We start from the raw sequence: 23,496 nt of genomic DNA on the forward strand, positions 1-23,496 counted from the left end.
ACTCCCTTTTGTTCTTTTGGGTACAGTTTTGTGAAGTAATTAATTAAACAAAAGGAAAAATACTCCCAGAGTCAGTGAACTAAAAAGTTGTTACATTCATTATTTTAAATACTTAGATTATGAAGAAGTCTAGGGTGTTACATAGTTAGAGGTAGATACAGGCCAAATAGTTCTTATGGAATCTAATAGTTTAGTATCTGTACATCAAAGAGATGGCACACTCCTTCATTCTCATCCAGGTTAAAGTTGTAGTCATCAGCAGGAGTAGGAGAGAGCCATAATAGGGGAAACACATCCGAAGACATTAATTCATCAATGATATCACCACTAATAGAGCCTCAGTGAATATGCCTGTCTCTTTTTTCAGTTCCTCTCCGTAACTGAGCACTCCCAAAGCACAGTTCTTGGTCTCTTTTAGTTCTTTTCCTCAAAGAATCAATCGAATTCATAACTTCACCTATCGGCTCTGAGGGTCTATGTATCTGAAACTGGTGTCTGCTGAAGAAGTTGACCTCTAGTAAGGGTGTGTTGCTCAGGTAGATTCTGGGTCTCTATATTAGGTTTCTGTGGAGTCACTGGAGTAGAAACTTGAGAAGGAGGTTGTGTGAGGTCATCTGGTGGAGGAACAGGAAAAACCACTGGCTTAGAGGAACTGGATTCCTTATTAATAAGCAGTACGTGGATAGGTCCTGAATGACTCTTCCAATTGATCTGGTATTTCTTTTGTCCATTCTGGCCCATTTCAGGAATAGGTACCTCCAGTTGTGTACCAGAAGGTGCTTGAATGGCGAGAAGTGTATCTCCGTTAAAACAGTTACAGATATCTTCATGAGTTATATAAGAAAATCTGTTGTTAATGGAGTCATCCATAACATTTTTGATGCTTTGCTGTAGCCATAATTTCTGTTGATCAAGTTCTCTCTCTTTTAGTTCCAGATCTTCAATTTCTGCTTTGAGATATCTCAGTCTATCGATTACTTCCTTTGTATTACATCCAGCACCTACACCTTTCCACTGGATACTGTTTTTGGACTTTTTTTCAATTAAATCAATTCCTTCCAAAACATTGGTAATATCATAAATTCTTCTTTTTTGCCTGACAGCCAAAGTATCTGCAGCCGCCTTGAGATCCAGGACGCCGTCCTTGGCCTCCTGCAGCAGGGACACGAACTTGGTAGAGAGCAGCCCCAGGCTCTTCTCGTGGCGGCTACTGGCCCCGATCCCGCCGCCCGGGGTCACTGCCGGCGGCGGCTGCGGCTGTGGGGGCTGCCCCTGGCCAGGCGGCGGCTGCTGGCCAGAGCTCCCGGGCTTGGCCGCCGCCACCCCGGCTGGACCCCCGAGCCCTCGGCCCCGGGCCCACTCCGCACGCCCGCGGGGAGACGCTGCCCCCGGTGCGGCCCCGTCCGGACCCCGCCGCCCTCCCACCCGCCAAAGAGCTTGGGCTCCGGGGCTGGGGGCGAGCGAGGGAAGAGGGGGCTCCCCATTGTCTTTATAAAATATTATACCTTCAGATTCAGGTCTCTCCTGTGCCTTGTCTATACATGCTCCTTCTAACTGTTCTATTAATTGGGAAGGTTCATATGAGTTATCAATATCATCTTCCCCTGCAGGAATTCAAGCAGTTCAACATCATTAAGTCCCTCATAATTTGCCCTTCTTGGCCACCTTGCTATGCTTCACCTGAATCCTGTACTTGAAGAACAAACTTTCTGTTCAGCTCTGGTCATTTTAATAGGAATGTTTGAAATACCCCTATTACCTTGAATTTCCATCTTTTTCCCTGTAAGAGGATGTTCAGTATTTTTGAGTAGTTGATTCACAGTTGTAATCCAACCTCTTTTGCTTTCTGGAATATCATATTCCAAGTCCTTAATGGAGATGCTGCTAAATCTTGTGTAATCCTGCCAAGAGCACCATCTTAATTGAATTGTTTCTTTTTTTTGGCTATATATAATATTTTCTCTTTGACTTGGGAGTTCTGGAATTTGGCTATCATATTTCTGGGAGTTATTTGGGGGGGGGGGATTTTTTTTCAAGAAGTTATCAGTAGATTACTTCAATTTCTATCTTACCCTCTGCTTCTAGTATAGCAGGGCAATTTTCTTGGAGAAATTCTTTCAAAATGAAGTCAAGGCTCTTTTCCTCTTCATGGTTTTTCAGGTAGCCCAATACTTTTTAAATGTCTCTTCTGGATCTGTTTTCCAAGTCAGTTGTTTTTCCAATGAGATATTTCACATTGTCTTCTAGTTTTTCATTCTTTTGGTTTTGTTTTATTGTTTCATGATTCCTCACAAAGTCATCAACTTCCCTTAGTTCCATTCTACATTTGAAGGATTTATTTTCCTCAGACAGCTTTCTTATCTCCTTTTCCATCTGGTCAATTCTGCTTTTTAAGGCATACATTGGCCTTTTGAACTGCTTTTTCCATTTAACCTAAACTGGTCTTTCACATGTTTTCTTCAGAATTTTTTTTGTATCTCCTTGACCAAGTTGCTAACTTGGTTTTCATAATTTTCCTACATTGCTCTCATTTCTCTTCCCAAATTTCCCTTTACTTCCCTTAGTTGATTTTCAAAATCTTTTTGGAACTCTTACATAGCCTGAGACCAATTTCTATTTTTCTTGGAGACTTTGGATACAGAAGCTTTGACTTTGTCATCTTCTGAGGTGTATTTTGATTTTCCATGGGACCAAAGCAAGTATATATAGTGAGATTCTTTTTTTTCTGTTTACTCATTTCCCCAGCCTATTTCCTGGTTTTGAGGTGTTTCCTAAGGACCCTTCCCCCACAAGGACTTCAGTTCCTTCACTGTCTTATGAGAGGCTCTGACTATTCTCCTGGTCATACTCTGGTCAGTGGATGACCGCAAGTGAACTCCCCTTTGACCTGTAGCTGTGAGGAGGGTCTCTGCTCTGCTATGACAATAGGGGGCCCTAGACTGCAACCAGGGTCTCAATATGAGCAAAGCACAAGAGTTCTGTTCCAGGGATAGTGGAGAGACCTCCACAGTCTCTCCCCCCACCCCCTTACATTCCATGGGCTGAGAGCTCTGGAAGCAGCTTCCAGGTGGTTCCCTGTTAGATGGCTCTGCAGATGAACTTCCATTTCCCAGGACTGGGGTTGCAGTGACCTGGACTCCACATTTATTCTGGCAGAGTTTTTCCCACTGATCACCCAAGGTGATCCCTGGGCTAAGAGGTCTGGAAACCCCTTCTACTGCCATGAGCCCAAGCACCCTCAGAGGCCCAGGCAACCAACTAGCTGCTCCTGGAAGGCTTCTTCACTCCCATGAAGCACAATCCTGGCTGTGCTACAGCTCCTTCCAACCCCAGTGAAACAGAACCTTCCTGTGGATTTCCAAGTTATCTTCAATTGGAAAATTGTTTCACTGGCTCTTTCAGTGGTTTTTGCCTCTTTAAAATTTGATTAGAGTCATCATTTTAAAGTTTTTGTAGTATTTTAGAAGAGAGCTTCTGGGAATTCCTGCCTTCATGAAGACATCTTGGATCTGTCCTCTATCATATCATTTTCTAATTCTGTGCCATCACAAAAGAGTTCTTAAAAATATTTTTTAGATATAGGTCATTTTCTGTTTTTCAATCTCTTTGTGATTCAGATCTAATAAAGGTATTAATGGATCAAAGGATATGCACAGTTTTATAATCTTTAATACAGTTAAAAATTGCTCTCTACAATGCTTGGGCCATTTTAAAACTCTTCATTAGTTCATAAGTGTACGTAATTTCCCACATCCCCTCCAGCATTTATAATTTTCTTTCTTCTTATGTTAGTTAATCTGATGGGTGTGAGATGGTGCCACCAGAATTCTTTGCATTTCCCTAATTGATAGTGATTTAGAGCATTTTTAAAACTATAGATAGCTTTGATTTCCTCTTCTGAAATCTGCTTATTCATATCTTTGGACCATTTATCAATTGGGAGATGACTGATTTTCATAAATTTGGCTTAGTTCTTCATCTATTTGAAATATGAGACCTTTAACAGGGAAATTTGCTTTAAAAACTTTTTCTATTATTTTCTTTCTGTGATAACTTTTACAAAAAAGTAATTAACATGGTCATGTCTCTTAATTATGTTTATTTTTGCATTTTTTTGCCTGAGATCATGATTGCTACCCCTGACCTTTTAACTTGAGCTGAAGCAATAAATCCTACACCTGCCCCTTACTTTAACTCTTTGTGTGTCTTTCAGTTTCAAGTGTGGTTCTTGTAAACAACTTATTTCTGGATTCTGGTTGCTGATCCATTATTCTGTTGGCTTCTATTTTGTGGGTGAGCTCATCCCATTTATATGCACAGTTATGGTTACTGTATTTCATTTCAAATTATGATTATATGCATATTCCTTCATTGTATTTTCTTCTATTTATTCTCTCTCTCTCTCTCTCTCTCTCTCTCTCTCTCTCTCTCTCTCTCTCTCTCTCTCTCTCTCTCTCATCCCCCCCTTATCCCTTCTCAAAAGTTTGCTTTGCTTGTGACCACTGCTGCCTTTAGTATGTTCTCCCTTTTATTACACACCTTTTATTTAACCTTTTTCCTCCTGTTTCCTGTTAGATAAGATAGATTTCTATACTCAATTCTGTGTATATATCCATGTGTATACATACAAGCATGTGTATATATACACATATGTATGCTTGTGTGTGTGTCTGAGGGTATAAATTTCCCTTTGAACCAATTCCTATAAGAGTGAGATTCAACCATTGCCCACTACTACTGCAATTGCCCCCTCCATTGTAAAAATTCCTTTGCATACCTCTTTCATGTGAGATACTTTTCCCCATTATTCCTATCCCTTCCCACTTCTCCCAGAGTAATCCTCATTCTTACTTAGACATATTTTTATATCAGTCCAATATAATCAACTCTCTCTTGCATCCCCTTTCCAATAAATATAGAAAAGTAAAAATTTAACCTTATTGAGCATAGTATGACTTCTATTTCATGTTTATCTTTGTATACTTCTTGAGTCTTGTATTTGAAAATCAAATTTTCTATTCATCTCTAGTGTTTTCATCAAGAATACTTAAAAGTCCTCTATTTCATTGAATATTATTTTTTCACGAATATTTATATGTATTTTTGCTGTGCAGTTTATTCCTGGTTTCAATTCTAGCTCTTTTTGCCTTCTGCAATATCATATTCCAAGCTCTCTACTCTTTCAATCGATCTGCTGCTAAATCTTGTGTTTAACTGTGGTTCTATAATATTTGAATTGTCTGTCTGCTTGCAATATTTTCTCTTTGACCTGAGCTCTGGAATTTGATTATGGTATACTGAAGAGCTTTCATTTGGGGATCTCTTTCAAGAGGTGATTAATGAACTCTTTCAATTTCTATTTCACCCGCTGGTTCTGGGTTATCAACAGTTTTCCTTGATAGTTTCTTGAAATATGATGTTTAGGCTCTTTCTTTGATTGAGGCTTTAATTTAGTCCAATAATTCTTAAATTATCTCTCCTCAATCTAGTTTACAAATCATTTTTTCATCCCATTTTCTAATGAGATGTTTACTTTATCTTCTATTTTTTTCATTCTTTGGACTTTGCTTTATTGTTTCTAGATAGCTCATGATGTCATTACATTATGCTTACCCAAATGCCATTTTTAAGAATATTTTCTTCAGTGAGCTTTTAAATTTCTTTTTTTTTTCCATTTAGTCAATTCAGCTTTTGTGAGCTTTTTCTTCAAAATGTTTGCCCCTCTATTAAAAAGCTATTAATTCTCTTAACAATTTTCTTTCATCACTTACTTTTCCCAATTTTTTGCTTTATGGTTCTTATGATTTTCTTTGGTTCTTCCAGAAAGTATTGTAGAATTTATATCCAATATGCACTTTTTCCTTGAAACTTTGCTTATGGATATTTTGACATTGTTGTCTTTTTCTGAGTTTGTATTTTGAATGTCCCTGTTACCATAGTATATTTTAATGGCCAGGTTCTGTTTTTGGTGTTTGCTTATTTTTTCAGTCTATCCCTTGAATTTGAACTTTATGTTAAAGTTGGACTTTGCCACTTAGGGAAGGGATAAGAACTATCCCAAGTTTCATCGTTTTTTGCACTTCTGTTTTCATGGTTAGTTCCAAGGGTCTGCAAGCTGTTTGTACTTCCAAGGTTGTGCTATTCTGGAAGAAACATCTTCACTTGTCTGTGCTTTGGTCTTCACCCAAGAAGACCCCCTACTTTCCCCTCCTCTAGCCAGAGTTCCTCTCCAAGAACTAGGGCCTTCATTCTCTTATAACCACCCATAAGCTCCTTTCCACCATGGAAGTATGGGTGGACAATTAAGCTACAACAGCACCTGGTCCTGTATCCAGGGTAATTTCAGGGTCTATCTCTTTCTGATCAATTATCAATCCTTTTACCATCTCTAGTCTGTCACTGCTGTCACTACTGCTATAATAGATACCTCCAAAATCTACTGCTGCCTATCTTAGTGTGACAGACCTCTCCTGCCAATCTCCTAAGATGTCTTGAGCTGAGAAAAATGTCTCACAATGACCTTTTTTTTGACTCCAGAATTCTATTTGAAAAGTTAATTTCAAGTTTTTTGGAATTTTGGGAGAGTACAATTGGGCTATTGCCTCTACGCCACCACCTTGACTCCCCCCTTCAACCAAATGTTTTAAGAACTGAGAGGGATAAAACTCAAAAAATGGAAAAAAATCATATATCTATGTGGAGATAGAGAGATGATTAGATAAATGATCTTGATAGAATGGGGAAAATTTGGTGAGTTGCTCCCTCATAAGTAAAAGGTGAATCAATGAGTACCAGGAAGTTTTATTTTAAGTCATTAAAACAGACTAAAGGAAAAGGTCAAGAACAGGCAGAAGAAGACACAGCAAAGAGACAAAAGCTTTTACCAGTGCTTTTTGAAAAAACTATAAGAGCAGTTAGCTGACAAAATTTTGGGAATGGTTAAACAAGTTATGGTATATGAATACTATAGAATATTATTGTTCTATTAGAAACCATAAATAGTCAGACTCTAGAGAAGCATGGAATGAGTTACAGGATCTGATGCTCAGTGAAGGGAACCAAGCAAACAATGTACACATTAACAACAACATTGTGAGATGATCAACCTTGATAGAAGCAGTTCCTCTCAGAAGTTCAAAAAGCTAGGACAATGGTGTTAGACCAGTTATGAACAATGCTATTCCCATCAAGAGGAAGAAAAAGAAACAAAAAAACCATTCAGAATCTGATGAATACTTTATAAAAATTATCTTATGCATTTCTTTTCCTGAAATATCCCTAATTCCTCATACCGAAAATTACTAATCTGTAAACATGTTTTTCAAAAATATGTTTTACAACGTTAACCTGACTGTTCGCCACTGAGGGGAAAAGGGTGGAAAGGAAGGGGAGAGGAAATTTTTTAATTTAAAAATACACATATGTATATAGATGAATGTTAAAAAAAATCTTTCATAACATGTATTTGGAAAAATAAAATACCAATTAAAAAAAGCTTTGAGTGCTAGTTCTTGATTAACTAAATGAAACCTGGGGTTCTATCTATTGTCCCTCATTGCTATCTGGAGCATAAGACAGGTGAAGCCTCTCAGAAATGCATATTACTTTTTTGCTGTTCCACTCTGGTTTGAAAACAAAAAGCAGGAAAGAGAAAGGTCTTGTAAAGTTACTTTGTTTATAATAGAAAATGAGATTTAATTAGACAACTCAGAATCCTGGTAGGTGACTAACAGGACTGGTTTGCCTTACCTAGAGAGTCAACATAAGCTGATTTATTGTGATTTTTGTTGTGACCGAATCATTCAGCATTCTAATGAGTGAATACTAGACTGGATTGATCTTTAGTGTCCATCTTTCACTAGACTGATAGCTTTGCAATTCTCTGGCTTATAGGAAAATGTGGGAAAATTCAATAGTATAACTCTTTTATTTTTCTCCAAGGCCTTTGTTAGGATGACTCTTTGTAAATACTATAATGGCATGAAAATAGATTTGTCTATCAGGAAAGCAGTAAACACCAGTGAACAAGTGCTGACTATAATGACATTAGTGGATGGATATGATGCAACTCCTAGCAGCCTTTGAGAGTTGATTATTAAATTTTCAGCATGAGCTTTTTTCCCCTCAGAAATCAGTAAATGATATAAATATGAGTTTGATTTATTGTTTTGTTGACTAAACTTAAATTGATATAGAAAAATGTCACTAATACAGATTAAACATTTTTTTGGACAGGCAGTTGTTAAAAATTTACCAGTATAGACCTGGTTCCTCATAAGGGGCACCATTCTATTGTTATATTTTTTTCTTCATTTTTCAGTGGTGTCCAACTCTTTGTGAATCCATTTAGGGTTTTCTTGACAAGCATACTGGAGTAGTTTGTCATTTCCTTCTCAAGTTCATTTTACAGATTAGAAAACAGAGGCAAACAAGGTTAAGTCACACAGCTAGTACAATGTCACACAGCCAGAACAAATTGTAACTCAGGAACATGAGTCTTCCTGCCTCTAGACCCGAAACTCCATCTATCTAGCTGCCCCAATTACATATTGCAAGCAATATTCCACATGTCAAATTCCTCAACAAATGAGAGGATTCAAGTAGATTTCAAACAAAACTTATATTTCCCTGGTAAACAATGTAGAACTCTAATGGCAAATAGCTAATCAAAACCAGAGAAGGGACGATTTAAAGTAGAAGTAATTTAGAAACCTGCGCCAGAACATCAAATTTCCTTGATATCCGGTATAAAAGCAGTTTCCAGGGGAAGCAAAGAACTGTTGTTTCTTCATGATCGCTGAGTAGAGTTCATAAGTTTCTGGAAGAAAATCCAGTTGAGCATTGAGTTATCCTGACCTGAATGCTAAAACAGTTAGATAATCAAGTCAGGCAATTATGAAATTCCTGTAATACCTCAAACAATAGGAAAGTGTTTTTTTCTTTATCTCTTTACACTGTTAAAAATTCTAACTATTCTCTATGATTGCACTAAGATGGGGAACAATGGTAGAGCTATGCTCATGCTCCAAGTCCAATCATTTGTTTTGTTGCAGTACTCTCTGCCATTAAATGTGTGCTTTGCAGCACACTCATACTGTGCTCCTTCATCATCCATCATCCTTTCCTTGTCATCTGAAGGATCCTTCATACAGCTGGGAGCCTGTTTGGCAATTTCACTGCTTGGCTTACCATCTCTCTTACTGTAATGGAACAAAACTTGCCTTTATTCACTTCTGCCATAGGAAGCCAACTCCTATATGTCAATTAATCTTTTGCATTATTCACCCCAGACCAGGCAGCTGTTAAAACTGTCACCTTGTTAAATGTCTTAGCAATAAACTTTTCTTTCTCCTTCCTGACATTTTTGGCAATTTTTCTTTGCAAGTTCAACAGTTTTGCTCTTATCATGTTTAACAAGTTTGCAAAGCCTACAGTATGGGTTTACAACCTTCCCTCTTCCATCTCTTCCACCCTCTTAAGATATATTTAACAAGGAATCAGTAGATAATAACAGGGACATAAGTTACAAATCGACTCCATTTGAAGACCCTACTTCCTTACAAAAATCAACACCTGAGAGGGGCAGGGAGGAAGTTCCAAACCTTATGATTGTCTGCTTTATTTACCATCATAATTAAATATAAAAAAACTAATGTTTTTTCCACCATGTTTAAGGATCTTTAAGCAGTACTAGCAATATAGACACACACATATACACATACAAAGAAAGATGAGAGAGAGAGAGAGAGAGAGAGAGAGAGAGAGAGAGAGAGAGAGAGAGACTGAGACCCAATTAAAAGGTATAGACATGGACAGAGTGGACCAGCTATTCCATTGTTATGAAGCATTCCCCAGATGAGCAAACTTCTTTTATCAAAACAGATAGGCTCCTTTTTTCCAGCTTACATTTAGAGAGTTAAGTAGCCTATAGTAGTGAGAGGTCATTTTACCTGAGTCAGTTAGTATTTGGCAGAGGCAGAATTTGAGAACAAGTATTCCTGATTTCAAGGTTGGTTATTAATCCACTGGGCATGTAAAGCAAAGGTCTTTCTGACCTGGCTTTGAAACTATTTTGAGCAGATCTGAAATAACTGAAATTGTTTTGAAGAGGGAACAGGACGGCAGCTAACCCTTAAGAAGCTAGCTAAAATATGAGGTTGCTTGATGCTGTGAATGGAAGAGCAGCCTTCAAGTCAGGAAGAACTGGTTTCATTTCAGACTTTCACTGGTGTATACCAATAGTCTCATCTTGAACAAATTACTCAACTTCTCAATACTCCAGGCAAAGAACTCTCAAAAACTAGAGATGATAAAAGAATTGCTCACTTGTATCAGTGAAAAGAATGTCTACACTGATCCCCCCATGATCAAATGATAGATTTATTATAAAAAAATCAATAACTGTGTGTGTATGTGTATGGCAATCAAGATTGGGTAACTTGACCAGATCACACAGTTAGTAAATAACTAAGGCCAGATTTGAACTGTGATTCTAAAACTGGTACACTATCCATTGCACCACCTAGTTTGACTGGTTCCTTAAGGACTTTGCTCACCTAAGTGATTTTGACTGTCTTCTCTTAACCTTATTTTCTTCATCTGTATTTCCAAGGCCCATTGCAGGTTTGAGATTCTAAGATTCTGTGGAAAATTGATGTTTGTCTATGTGGGTTCTATATTATTATGGCTATTCTATTATTTTGTAAATCACTCAGTAAATAACAAATATGTTAACATAATAAATGTTCACAATCAAACAATTTCCTAGATTCCTACCAATGGTAGATGAAATTATATAAGCCATTTGGATGGTTTAATTCAATAAAATGTTTAGTCTTCTGCAAAATTGTGCAGAAATAAGCTATATTTATCAATACTACTATTTAACTTCTTTGCCCAGAAATCCCTCTCATCTTGGTGCTTTTTCTACCTCCTTCCACTCACACCCCACCCAAGCAACTGTCTAATGTACATCCCATTTCTACATGGCTGTTGCTCAGAGGTAATTTTCTTAAAGTGGCAGTTGGTACCTACCTCCAGACTTATTGTAGGATCAAATGAGATAATAATTGTGAAGTGCCTGGCACTTGGTAAATGCTCTATAAGTTTTAGGTACTATAACTTTGATAAAATGTTGTCGCCCCATCTACCTCCCTAATAATATAGGTCTTAGGGGTTCTCCCAAAGTATTTAAAAACAACAACAATAATATTATAAATCATCAAATGTGAAAACTGAAGAGGATCATAGAAAATGTCTAGTTCAACCTATTAATTTTACAGATGAGAAAATTGAGGTGCAGAGAAGTGAAGTGATTTATCCAAGGTTCATAGCTAATTTGACATATAGAGGAGAGTAGAACACAGGTTTTTAACTCTTAATACCTAATTCCTTCTGATATTTCATGCTACGTCAATAATACCTTATGTATTGAGAACCTTTCCTTCCAATTAATTGATAGTACTTAAGAAAATAGTGGACCTCTTTCTTCCTTTTAGGAAGCAGTCTTGGGTAATTTTGTAGCAACAACTACATAATTTTTCCTATCAAATCAGTGCATAATAATAATATTGGAAGGAAAATATGTCCCCTTTCCTCCTCCTTCCTTTAGATTATTTTGTTTTGTTCAATTTTTTATTTTGAATTTAATTCTAAACAAACATTTAAATTTAAAAGAAGAAAAGTACATTTTAAAAGAAGTTAAGTAGCTGTTGTTTTAAAATATATATTAAATTTAACAAACTAGTAACAAAATTATTCTGTTTATGTGCACTTAGGTATTTCTTTGTTTTCTTTTGTGTATGTTATTTTAAAATTTAATTAAAGTTTTCTTTTGTTTTTGCTTATAACACAATCCATTAACTCAACTTTCCCCAGCCAAGCAACTACTACCCTTCTAAAGTCCCTTCCCTTATTATATAAGCAAGGAAGTAACTTCAGAAAATTTAAATAGCTCTACTCAGCTACTCAGGAAGATTGCAGGAAACTGAACTATGATGAGCAAAATGAAAATGTTCTCCCACTCTCAAGCCCCAAATCAATATATCTTCATGGATAGAGAAAATGTACAATTATACTATGCACAGATGATACAATGAAGCCCAAAATGTGAAATTTTAGCAATGTGCTTATCTACTTGAAAACATACATACATATTAATAATAGGATAAACCAACATAGAATTTGTGAGAGTGAGTTAAATGTAAGGCACAAGGGGTTTCTCTAACTTCTAGGAGATATCTTTTATATAAGTCCTGAGGACATGGGAAACGCAATACCAAAGATGTCTCCAAAAAGAACTACCTGGAGTTATGTTTCTAAGCTGTGACATAGACAAGAGCTAGAGTGATTAGAGAGAGCAACTAAGAAAGGGAATGATTACCATCTGTTGGTAGTTAAGGAGAATTAATAAGGAAGCTTGAATTCTGGGCTAAACAATCTAGCCAGTGAAAGAAATACAAAGAAATATATTCCACACTATCTTATCGGTTAATCACTCAAAACACATTTATTAAGCTCCTACACTGTGTGAAGAGCCGAGAATACAAAAAAAAAAAAAAGCAAAAGCCAGTCCCTGCTCTCAAATACAATCTAATGTTGATATAATATGTAAACACTAAAACACAAAGAAGTTATCTATAGAATCAATAGAAAATAATCAGGAGAGGGAAAGCGCTAGACTTAAGGGGGAATTTGGAGAGATATCTTATAGAAAGTAAGAATTCAGTTGAAACATGGTAAAACCAGGAAAGTTATGAGACAAAGTGAGGAAGAACAACTTTTCAGGCATGAAGGTTAGACAGTGAAAACACCTAAAATCAGAAGATAGAGTCTCATATTTGAGGAATAATGAGGCCAGTGTCAATGTATCACATTATAAGGGGCTAAGGTGATTGGAAAAGACTGCAGTCCATGAGACTTTCAGATAGATAGACTCAGGACTATCAAAGAAATATTGGCTGAGGGGGCGGCTAGGTGGCATAGTGGATAAAGCACCGGCCTTGGAGTCAGGAGTACCTGGGTTCAAATCCGGTCTCAGACACTTAATAATTACCTAGCTGTGTGGCCTTGGGCAAAGCACTTAACCCCCATTTGCCTTGCAAAAAAAAAAAAGAAATATTGGCTGAGATGGGGAGTTGCATCCAGTGATGTCTGAATAAACTGCCAGAGATATGAGCTTATAGAACTGGAAGGCATCCTAGTCATGAAGACACATGGGTAGGATACTCCCTGATGTAGCCTTCCCAGGGTGTTATAATAAGTAAATTTTAATGTTCAGGTCTTTTGGAAGTTACTAAATAGGAGATATTAAAATATTGTACAGTTTCTGTTAAAAGTCCTACTTATTTCTTTAACCTTATGTCTTTTAATAGAATTTGGAGAAGGGTGAAGAAATGGATTAAGAGAGAAGACAGTTGTCAGATAAGGAAATTCACAGTTTATTTGGATTAAGTCCAATGATCCGGAGAAGTGAGAAGTCTCCCAACATGTAATGACACTTTTCATGGTACTTTTTTCCCATCTGATACAAGTGTTATACTCACATTTGTACAACATTTTAATTTACTTTCATATACAGTATCCTCTTTCACTTTTACAACAATTCTGCAGGATACATAGAGAAGGTATTATTAACCCTACTGGCTTCTCTCCTGCCTCCAACAAACAGGACTAGGTCTCTACTTTTAAAGAACTCTCACTTGACCTATCATCCCCCAAGCTTTCCTTTCTATCACAGCCAAACTCCTAAGGGCAGTAAGTTGGCACAGTGGAGAGAGCACTGACCTTGGAGTCAGGAGGATGAAGTTCCAATTCAGTCTCAGACCCTTAATACTCACTAGCTGTATGACCTCAGACATGTCACTTAACCTTGATTGCCTTGCATCCAGGGCCATCTCCAATAGTCCTGCTTCAGATCTGACCATTAGAACCAGATGGCTCCGGAGGAAAGTGAGGGTAGTGAGGGTAGTGAATAAGCACAGCACCCTCTCACTCAAATCCAAGTCATTTGTCATGGCATCACCTCCATGCTGTCATGGTCTTCCTTGAAAAAAAGGACAAATATCAGTCAAACCCCTAGAAAAAGCTATCTATACTTTTTTGTCTATATTTACTGTTCTCTAACTCCTCAATCTTTGCAGTCTAACTTCACCTCTCAACTGAAACTGCTTTCTCCAAAGTTACCAATATAATGTATTAATGGCCAAATGCAGTGGGTTTTTTCCTTTATTCTCATTCTTCCTGACCTCTGTAGTATTTTGTTTTTGTCTTGATATTTTCAGCATAATGTCTCAAATATAGTAGGCTCTTAATAAATTCTTGTTGATTGACTGAAGGATTGATTTTATAGACTGAAGATCAGCACCCCCTCTGGATGACTCCATCAACTTGTGATTATACTCATAGGTTGGGATCCCAAAAGGTAGCTATTATCTCAGGTTCAAAGTCAAATAAACAAGCATTTATTAAACATTTATGTGTGAGTGTCTATGCTGTGCTGGTTATTAAAAGGCAGATAATTCTATGGATACATTCTAAAATTATCCTTTAAAGGCCTCCCCAACTATTATGCTTCCGTTAACAATCAGCCAGCGGAAGACAATGAACAAAAGTATTTAATAAAATGTCATAGCAAAAATAGTAATAAAATACACACACATACACACACACATACACACACTCACACACACACACATCCTTAGAAAACTAGGATATACTTTCCCATAATTATACAGTGTCTATATGAAGATTAGACTCAAATTTAGATTACAATGATATTGTGGCACACTTAGACCAACTCAAAGCACCTGATCCCACAAAGGTTGATGTCAATTCTCTCATCTCAGATTTCCTCATCCTCATGGAGTCGCTTTGATGTTTACTTATCTGGGTTCTCAGGTTCTGTTTCTCTCAATAACATTTGAGTCTTTTCTGTCTGCCAGGGATCATGTTCTCTGAAGCTGCTTCCTTCATTGGGTAACTGTTGTACCTATTATGGAGCATTCCCTTGTGGAATCAATATCTCCCAGTAACTCCCTTCAAAAGCTATATGGACTATGTAGGTAGGAGAGAGAAATTCCCTCTTCCTCTCCTGTGGAGGTCACCTCCAGAAAGCACTCCCAAGCATGTGATTTTTCCCTATTTAGAACTGATGAAATTAATCCAGGTGTTAGCTATTTAAGCCCCCAGAGATACAGCTAATTTGTTTGTTCAGACAGTCATGTTGTTCCTTACTTGATTCAATCAGAGAGGTATTTTCACCTTATAAAGGAGTCAGGGAATAAGCACATCTTCATAGTTTAACACTTCATTTATGCTATATAATTAGATACTGAGCCTTCTGCTGTTGTTCAATTGTGTCTGACTCTCTGTGACCCCTTTTGGATTTTTCTTGGCAAAGATGCTAGAATTCTTTGCCATTTCCTTCTCCAACTTATTTTACAGATGAAGAAAGTGAGGTAAACTGTGTGAAGTGACTTACCCAAGATCATACAGCTGTTAAGTGTCTGGGGCCAGATTTGAACTCACATAAATGAGTCTTCCTGACTCCAGGTCCAGCCCTTTCTCCATTGCACTATCTATATAAAGGGAGAAGAAATATCCCCTGTAAAATAGCATGTGTTGAACTCACTCCTTATGATGCCTAATTCTTTTTCCCATCATAAAATGCTGACTTTTTCAAGTCTCTTCAAGACTCAAAAGAATTAAGATCTAACAGTGAAATTGTGAACAGGTTGTTGCACCACACTAGGGGTTTCCTTCTGTGATTACTCATAAAGTCAATTGTAGTTATAAGATATATGCTAGGGGAAATCTGGGTAAGTGTATAAAAAAAGCTAAAGAGACTCAGATAAACATGCATACACACACACACACTACGAAATTTAATCAGGGATCAAATCATACTACAAATAATAATAATAACAATAATAGCATTTATATAGTATCCTTATGTCAGGCATTGTAATAGCACTTTACTAATATAATCTTACTTGATACTACAATCTTGAGAAGTAGATGCAAACATTATCCTCATTTTACAAATGTGGAAACTGAGATAAACAAAGATTAAATGACTTACCCATGATCACACAACTAAGTGTCTAAGATCAGATCTGACCTCCTAACTCCAAGTTTAGCACTCTAATCATTATGTTATCTAGCTGCCAATGATAGAATAGGTAGCACAATGTAATACACTGTCCACTTTTTGTAGAAAAGTTATCCCCTTCAAAATCCATCTGTTGATTGAATTTCTAAACTCATATGTGATTGATCCTCTGATCATATCCTGTAACGTTATGATTTTACTAGATCTTGCCCAAATCTTTCAAGTAATACATGAAAATCAAAAGAACAAAGGTTGAGAGGTTGGTTTTCAATCACCATAAAGATAAAAATAGAAAAAAGGGTGTGGGGAACACTTGACAGTCTACCTGACACTTCCATTCCATATTAAGCACTTACTGGCTGCATGACCCTAGGCCTGGTCATCTCTTATAGATTCAGTTTCTCTACTGTAAAATGAATGAATCTATATTGCCTACTTCACATGATTGCTGTAAGAAAAGTATTTTGTAAACTCTAAAGCACTAATATCTGAGCTATGCTTATTATGGCAAAAATACAACCAAAGACAGTTCTAAACATCAAACTTTGACATGACCTTCTCAAATACACTACCTTTCTGGATTTTTTCAGTCTTTCATATATTGCTTTTTCATAGTCCCTTTCACTTAAAAAGATCATAAAAGAATTTTTAGAGAACTTTAATACAGCAAGTTTTGCTCATCATTTTAACTCTATATTTAGCACCATACTTTCTATTCAATTTTACCTTCAGTTTGATGAAACACATATTAGACTTCAGAAATCCAAAACAAAGGTTCTACTTCTGAATCAGACATGGAAAAACCTTCTATATGTTAAGAGCCTCTAAATCTGGCATCTTTGGGAAATGAGTTTCTGAAGTTATTGCTTGAAATTTAGGATATGTACAATCTTAACCCAACCAAAATGGAACAAATGTGTTTGAAAAGGCCAGTTCACTTTTAATGTTCTCAGGGCATTTACATAACATACATTATATTCTCTTCTCTGTGAATTTACAATGCCTATTTATTGAAGGAAAAAATTATGTATTAGTCAGGGAGAGGTGGGGGAGGGAAGTAGAAAATTTCACCCCAAACAATAAAGAAACATCATATAATTTTTTTAAAAAAATTTAAAGAACCTAATAAATATATCAATAAACATGAGTCAAAAGAATGGTGTCATAGGCTTCAGAAGAAGAAAGAGGGGATACAGTGGATAGAACATTGGGTCTAGTCAGGAAAATCTGAATTCTAATCTGGCCTCAGAATATTTATTAAACTATGTAAACTTGGGCAAGGCAAGCAACATCTGTTTACCTCAGTTTCCTTACCTATAAAATGAGAATGATTTTTAGTGCCTATCCCAGGATTGGTGTATCAAATTATATCATATTTGTAAAGTGCTTAGCACAATGGCAATATAATAATGCCTTTTGAGTTTCAAAAGACCTATGATAGGGTAGTATGATAGTGTGTAGTGTAGGATAGTGTGACATAATGTCCAATTAAAAAAAAGGAAAAGAAAATCTAATCCTTTCATATTTTCAATAGTTGAATGACTTTCTGAAGTCTTGAATAATTTTATAAATTATACTCTATATATGTGAGCCATTGTTAATATTATTGAAGTTTGAATTGATCAAAAATATCTAAAGAAAATACAAGACCCAAGCTAGGTTTTAAAGAATGTGTAAGATTTTGGAAAGAGAAGAGAAGGGATTCTGAGAAGAAAGCCTACAAGTTAGGCAGTTCAGGAAGAAATGCCTTTCCTATATATAGGAAAAATGAGAATACTAACACAACTGTACCTAGACGTTTTATTTTTATAGTGATTTGAAAACCAATCGCTCAACCTTTGCCATATCAATTTTCACAGACTGCTTAAAAGATTTGGGTAAAATCTAGAAGGATCATAGTATCGTAGAATGTGATCATAAGATTATATGAGGCTTTGGAAATTCAATAAACTTTTGGGAATATGAAAGGGAAAGCTTTTCTTTTCCTCTGTATTTATTGGGACATTATGTCACATGTGTCACCTACCCTATTACAGGGATTCTGAAACCTGGAAGGCAAGTCAACATATCCTAGGTCCCATTACATAGCGATACTCTTTCTGGAAAGCCTCAGCAAACTGCAGTTTATTATCTGCTCCCAGGCAGATGTGTTAGTTTCCAACTTTACCATTCTCAGAAGAATAACATAGATAATCATGAAATTTCAGAGTTGCAAAGGACCACAGAGACTATGTAGATTATTGTTTTTGTTCAATCATAGCTGACTCTTTGTGACACCATTTGTTATTTTCTTTACAAAATTACTATTCTGGTTTCTCTCTCTAGCTCATTTTCCTGAGGAAGAAACTGGGGGAAAAAGGATCAAATGACTTGCTCAGGGTCACATAGCTAGAAAGTATCTAGGGTCTGATTTGAACAGGTCTTCCTGGTCCCAGGCCACACCCTCTGTCCACTGAATCACCTAGTTATCCTAGCATAACCTCATCATAACAAAAATCCCCTCTTTAAGATACCCAGAAAATGGTTGTCTATCCTTTGCTCATAGGCCTCCATTGAGATGAAACCCATCATCAAATGAGAAATTTCATTTTATTTGGAGATCATGGTCCCTTATACCACAACTAAATTTTCTTTCTGAAACTTCAATACATTTCTGTTTATTTTTCTTCTGGTCAAGAACAATTCATCTTCTACCTGACAGTTCTTCGAAAACAGCCCTTATGTGCCCCCTAAATCTTCCAAAGAATAAATATTCTCAGTTACCTCAACCAGATCTTCTTAAAACGTGAGTGCAGTCCACTAAAACATTTTGGTTTTTTTTTTCTTTTGCTTTCAAAAGTCCCCTCACTCTTTCCCTCAAATGAGAATGCTCTAAAAAATGATATCAGAACTAGTCATCCTATACTACTTATATTCTAATCACACAGAAAAAAAATATTTCAGGACTGAGATCTTCCTGTCCTTGAACATTAAGTCTCTCTTAATGCAATCTAAAATTGCATCAGCTTTCTTGCCTGCTTTACCACATAATCACTTCATGTGGAGCTTGCAGGTCCCCAAAAGGTTTTTTGGGTTTTAAACTTTATTTTCAAAGGAATTGTTTTGTAACCACATTCACCTTTCTTTTCTTTCTTTTTTTTGCAAGGTAAATGGGGTTAAGTGGCTTGCCCAAGGCCACACAGTTAGGTAATTATAAGTGTCTGAGGTTGGATTTGAACTCAGGTACTCCTGACCCCAGGACTGGTACTCTATCCACTGCACCACCTAGCCGCCCCCACATTCACCTTTCCTGTATTGATTAGCTGAGTTTTTCAATTCAGATGAAAAATGCTATATTTATAGCTGGGACTCTCCAGAGGGATGTCTCACCAACTCCATAAGATCCACCAAAGAATCACACTCACCTTGTCCCTTAACCTAATGGTTACACATTTATCCCTATTGAATGGCTTATCTTATCAGATTGATTCCAAAATTCTAGCCCGTCTAGACTATATGTCAATTTGTGCCTATGTTCTATTCATATGCTAATTATTTTAAGCTATTAACAAATTTTGTTTTGATACAATGGGCTTTCCTCAAAACATTCTCAAGAAAAATTCCTTTCCCTTTCTTCAAACTTGCCTGTGATACTCTTGTGGGCAATTCATGTGATTGTTTAAGGCTAACTTTTTGCTGTTTATTGCGCTGGGTGCTCAATCCCAAAGGTATCCTAAAGGAGGCTTTATTTATAGCCAACTTCTTCTGTGGGTTGCTCAGCTACCTACTTGGTTGGTACAGAATTAGTCAAATTGCAAAGACCCTAATGCAATCAGAAGTTGTCCTCAGAGCTTAATTGAAAATCTCTTAAGTACCGTGTTAGTGATAACATCAATTTTCTACCATCCATCTACCTTAAAAATTTGAAGTTGTTTACTAAAAAGCATAAAAGGATAAAAAACTGAAAAGTTGGGAAAATGGAAATATGGATAGAAAACAAAAAAGTCATTGAAGCAACCATATGTTAGAGCACAGAGAACTCATAAAAATTGGAGAGAAGCAGACATATTAAACACATACCTTACCAGCCAGAATACAAGTAAATTACATTTAATAAAGGACATTTGTAATAAATCATAAAATACAATAAATATTGTTATCTAAGGAAAAGAAAATAATGATAACAAAACTTGGAGGAGGCAAGGCCAAAGATGTCTAAGGGGAAACTATATAGATTCAAATACTTTTGTTAACAAAAGCAAAAATAAAAATCGATCTATGAATTAATCATACAACTAACAAAAAAACCAAGTCAGTAGAACCTAATTAAATCCAAAAAGAGAAATTCTAAAAAACAATACTATTCAACAAAAATCTTCTAGGGAAAATTGTAAAGTAGTTTGTCACACATGAGGAATCTAATTAGAAGTTGCCTGGGAATGAATGAATGAATTAATTATTTAATGAAACGTGTATTAAATGCTTCTTATATATCAAATACTGTCCTAAGTGCTGAGAAAAATAGATTAAAAAATCAATTTAGAATCTGGACTCAAGGAACTCAGATTCTATTGGGGAAGCCAACACATACTAGATTATAGCTTCTATATCCAATTGTCCTTAAAATATCAAGGCGAGACAAATGTTAATGTAAATTCTTTGGCATCATTTCCATTTTGATAAAGCTATATCCTTTTCTTACATTGATAATATTGATAATAGCAAGGACTTTAGTGATGAAAATTTTCTTTTCTGTGTCTTCAGTTGCTGTTGCTAGTAAAGAAGTCAGGTTATAGAACTGATAGAAGGAGTAAAGATTATTTCTCCATTAATGTGACTTCTCCTGAAAGCTAACTCTTGAAAATAGTCTGAAGGTAGAACTGGTGACCTGGAGAAGTTGGGAACTGCTATTCCTGAGGCATTTGATTAAAATATCTTGGAATACTTTTCCTGGACCTGAGGGAAAGTGATAGCTATGGTAGGTCAAACCACAGACCTCCAAAACATTGTGACTTCAGCTAGTATGACTTACAAAAAGATCTTCGTGGCAAATTTCTCTAATAAATATTAGATATCTAAGTTATACAGCAATATGCACATATTGCCAAACCATAAAACTACAAAAATCTTTCAATATAGGGCAAAAATAAAATGACAGAAAATATAGGCTAGACATTTTAAGTTTTATTCTATAAGTTCTTACCTGTAATCTATAGGTGTGACCAATAAAGTAATGAACTGGGAAAGAGGATAAATATTTATTGCAAGAACATTGAATAGTGAAAGTTATTAACCTCCTTTAGGACCTGACAATGAAAGTTGTGCAATATCAGACTGCCCAAGTGCTCCTCACAGACTATCATCCTTGTACCATACCACCTGATTGATCTCTTGTCTCCAAGCATTCTGATCATTGTCCCCTTGAGTTTGTATTTAACATAAGGAGAAAGAACAAGGAATCTTAATTTCTTACTGAGTTGGCAAAGTGATTGATATGAATACTGAGTTCTCTTTAAGAAATCAATCTTTTGCCAGGAATACAGTTTTGAGAAACTTATTATATACATTGAAAATTTGTGTACATATATATATATATACACATAAATACATACATGTGCATAGCAAGCAACAATGCTCACCAGATAAATGGTCAAAAGTTACATACAGGTAGTTTTCAAAAAAAAAAAAAGAAATTCAAATTGTCAATACCATATGAAAAAATGATACAATTCATTAATAATGGAAAATGCAAATTAAAACTTCTGATATTCCATAAAGAGTAAAGCCATCACTGAAGATATTGGTGGTATCTTAAATCTGTCCAAATTCAAGACAAGTTCAAACGCCAAAAACCATAGATTTCCAAAATGCTGAAGACAAAGAGAAAGAACTGATTATATAAATATAAATTTAGAAATAGGAAACAAAGTTGAATAATATTGAGAAATGACTGAAAAAATTATAACATATAGGAATATAATAAGATAATATTGTGCCTTATGAAAATACAGCTATTTGGATAGAAAAAGAACTGATAAATAGAAATATATATAGAATGAGTTTACAAATTTATGAATATATGTATACATATATAAATGTTTATGTGTATATGTCTATAGACACATACATATTTTTATCTGATGGTAGCCATGAAGAATGGGAAAAAAAAGAAAGTTACATGATGATTTTATTAGATATTTAAAAGGAATAGCATGTTGTACACAATAGATTTGCAATTATCTTTTTTTCTATTTTATTATGTTGGGTAATTGCTTTATTTCTTAAGAATAAAATCATTTAAAAAAATTTAAAAAGAAGTAGATATGATGAAGTCAGAGAAACTTGGGAAGTCATATGATGCAGAGTGAAATGAGTAAATCCAATTTATACAATTTATATAACCACCACAGGAATATAAAAGAAAACAACTTTGAAAGGCTTCAGATCTTCAATAAATCCAATAACCAATTATGACTTCAAAAAAAGTTTTTCTTTCACCTCTTGCCAGAGATGATAGACTACAGATATATAATAAGATATACATTTTCAGACATGACCAATATATTGATTCATTTTGCTTGATAATACTTATTACAAAGAAAGACTTGGTGAAATGTAGAGGATTTGGTAGGTAGTGGCAGGTAATACCAAAAAAAAAAAAAACAAAGGAAAGAATTTCAATTAATAATATTAGATATTTTTTCTAAACTATAAAGCAGAATTTCACAGTTTTATAGACAATACTCTTTTATGTTTTTCTTTTTATATTGAAATGCTCATGTTTGTTAATATTTGTTAAATTGATGCCATAGGTGTGTAGTAAGTCCATTCATTAATATCAGGTATGAAAATTAATCTAGTTGAGTAATACTATCTAATAATTGTGATGATCAATTTGATATTCTTACACAATTTAGTGAGCATTTATTCAATTCATTGTGATACAGTGGTTAGCGATTGTTTTAGTGAATTAAGCAGAATAGAATTAAGAGCAATATAATTATGTTAGTTAATGATGTTAGTAAAAGAGTTATGATAGATTTAATCTACCACGAATTGGAGTATTTGTTTGGTTATCAGATAGATTCATACAGTTACCTAGGTCTGTTAGACTAATGTAATAAAAATGCAATTATTATACTACCACCACCCATTCCCCAGGAGGATCATGTGCATATCCAACCTTATCGAGTATTTTCTACCCACTTTCTAGTGACCTTTGCTTCACATCTTAGGATAGTGATGATCAAATACTATTGTTTGATGGACTTGGGAAGGTAATCTTAATGACAGGATTTTATGACCCATGGAAGGTCCTGAGATGTTGTTGACAGAGTCTTATGATCTTTGAAAACCCCTGCTGATATGGACTGTGGAGGACCAAAACCTTACTGACAACGTCTCAT

At 35.6% G+C, this 23,496-nt stretch overlaps 1 protein-coding gene and 1 pseudogene across 1 annotated transcript in view; both read right to left on the reverse strand.

Annotated features, from left to right (window-relative positions):
• Positions 1-23,496, reverse strand: part of LOC141499800 (uncharacterized) — a 446,129-nt gene that overhangs the window by 243,403 nt on the left and 179,230 nt on the right. The gene's annotated exons all lie outside the window — the stretch shown is intronic.
• On the reverse strand, positions 475-10,618 carry LOC141503341 (transcription factor E2F5 pseudogene; annotated as a pseudogene).

The sequence above is a fragment of the Macrotis lagotis genome, chromosome X, assembly GCF_037893015.1.
Source record: "Macrotis lagotis isolate mMagLag1 chromosome X, bilby.v1.9.chrom.fasta, whole genome shotgun sequence".
Taxonomy (NCBI): Eukaryota; Metazoa; Chordata; class Mammalia; order Peramelemorphia; family Peramelidae; genus Macrotis; species Macrotis lagotis.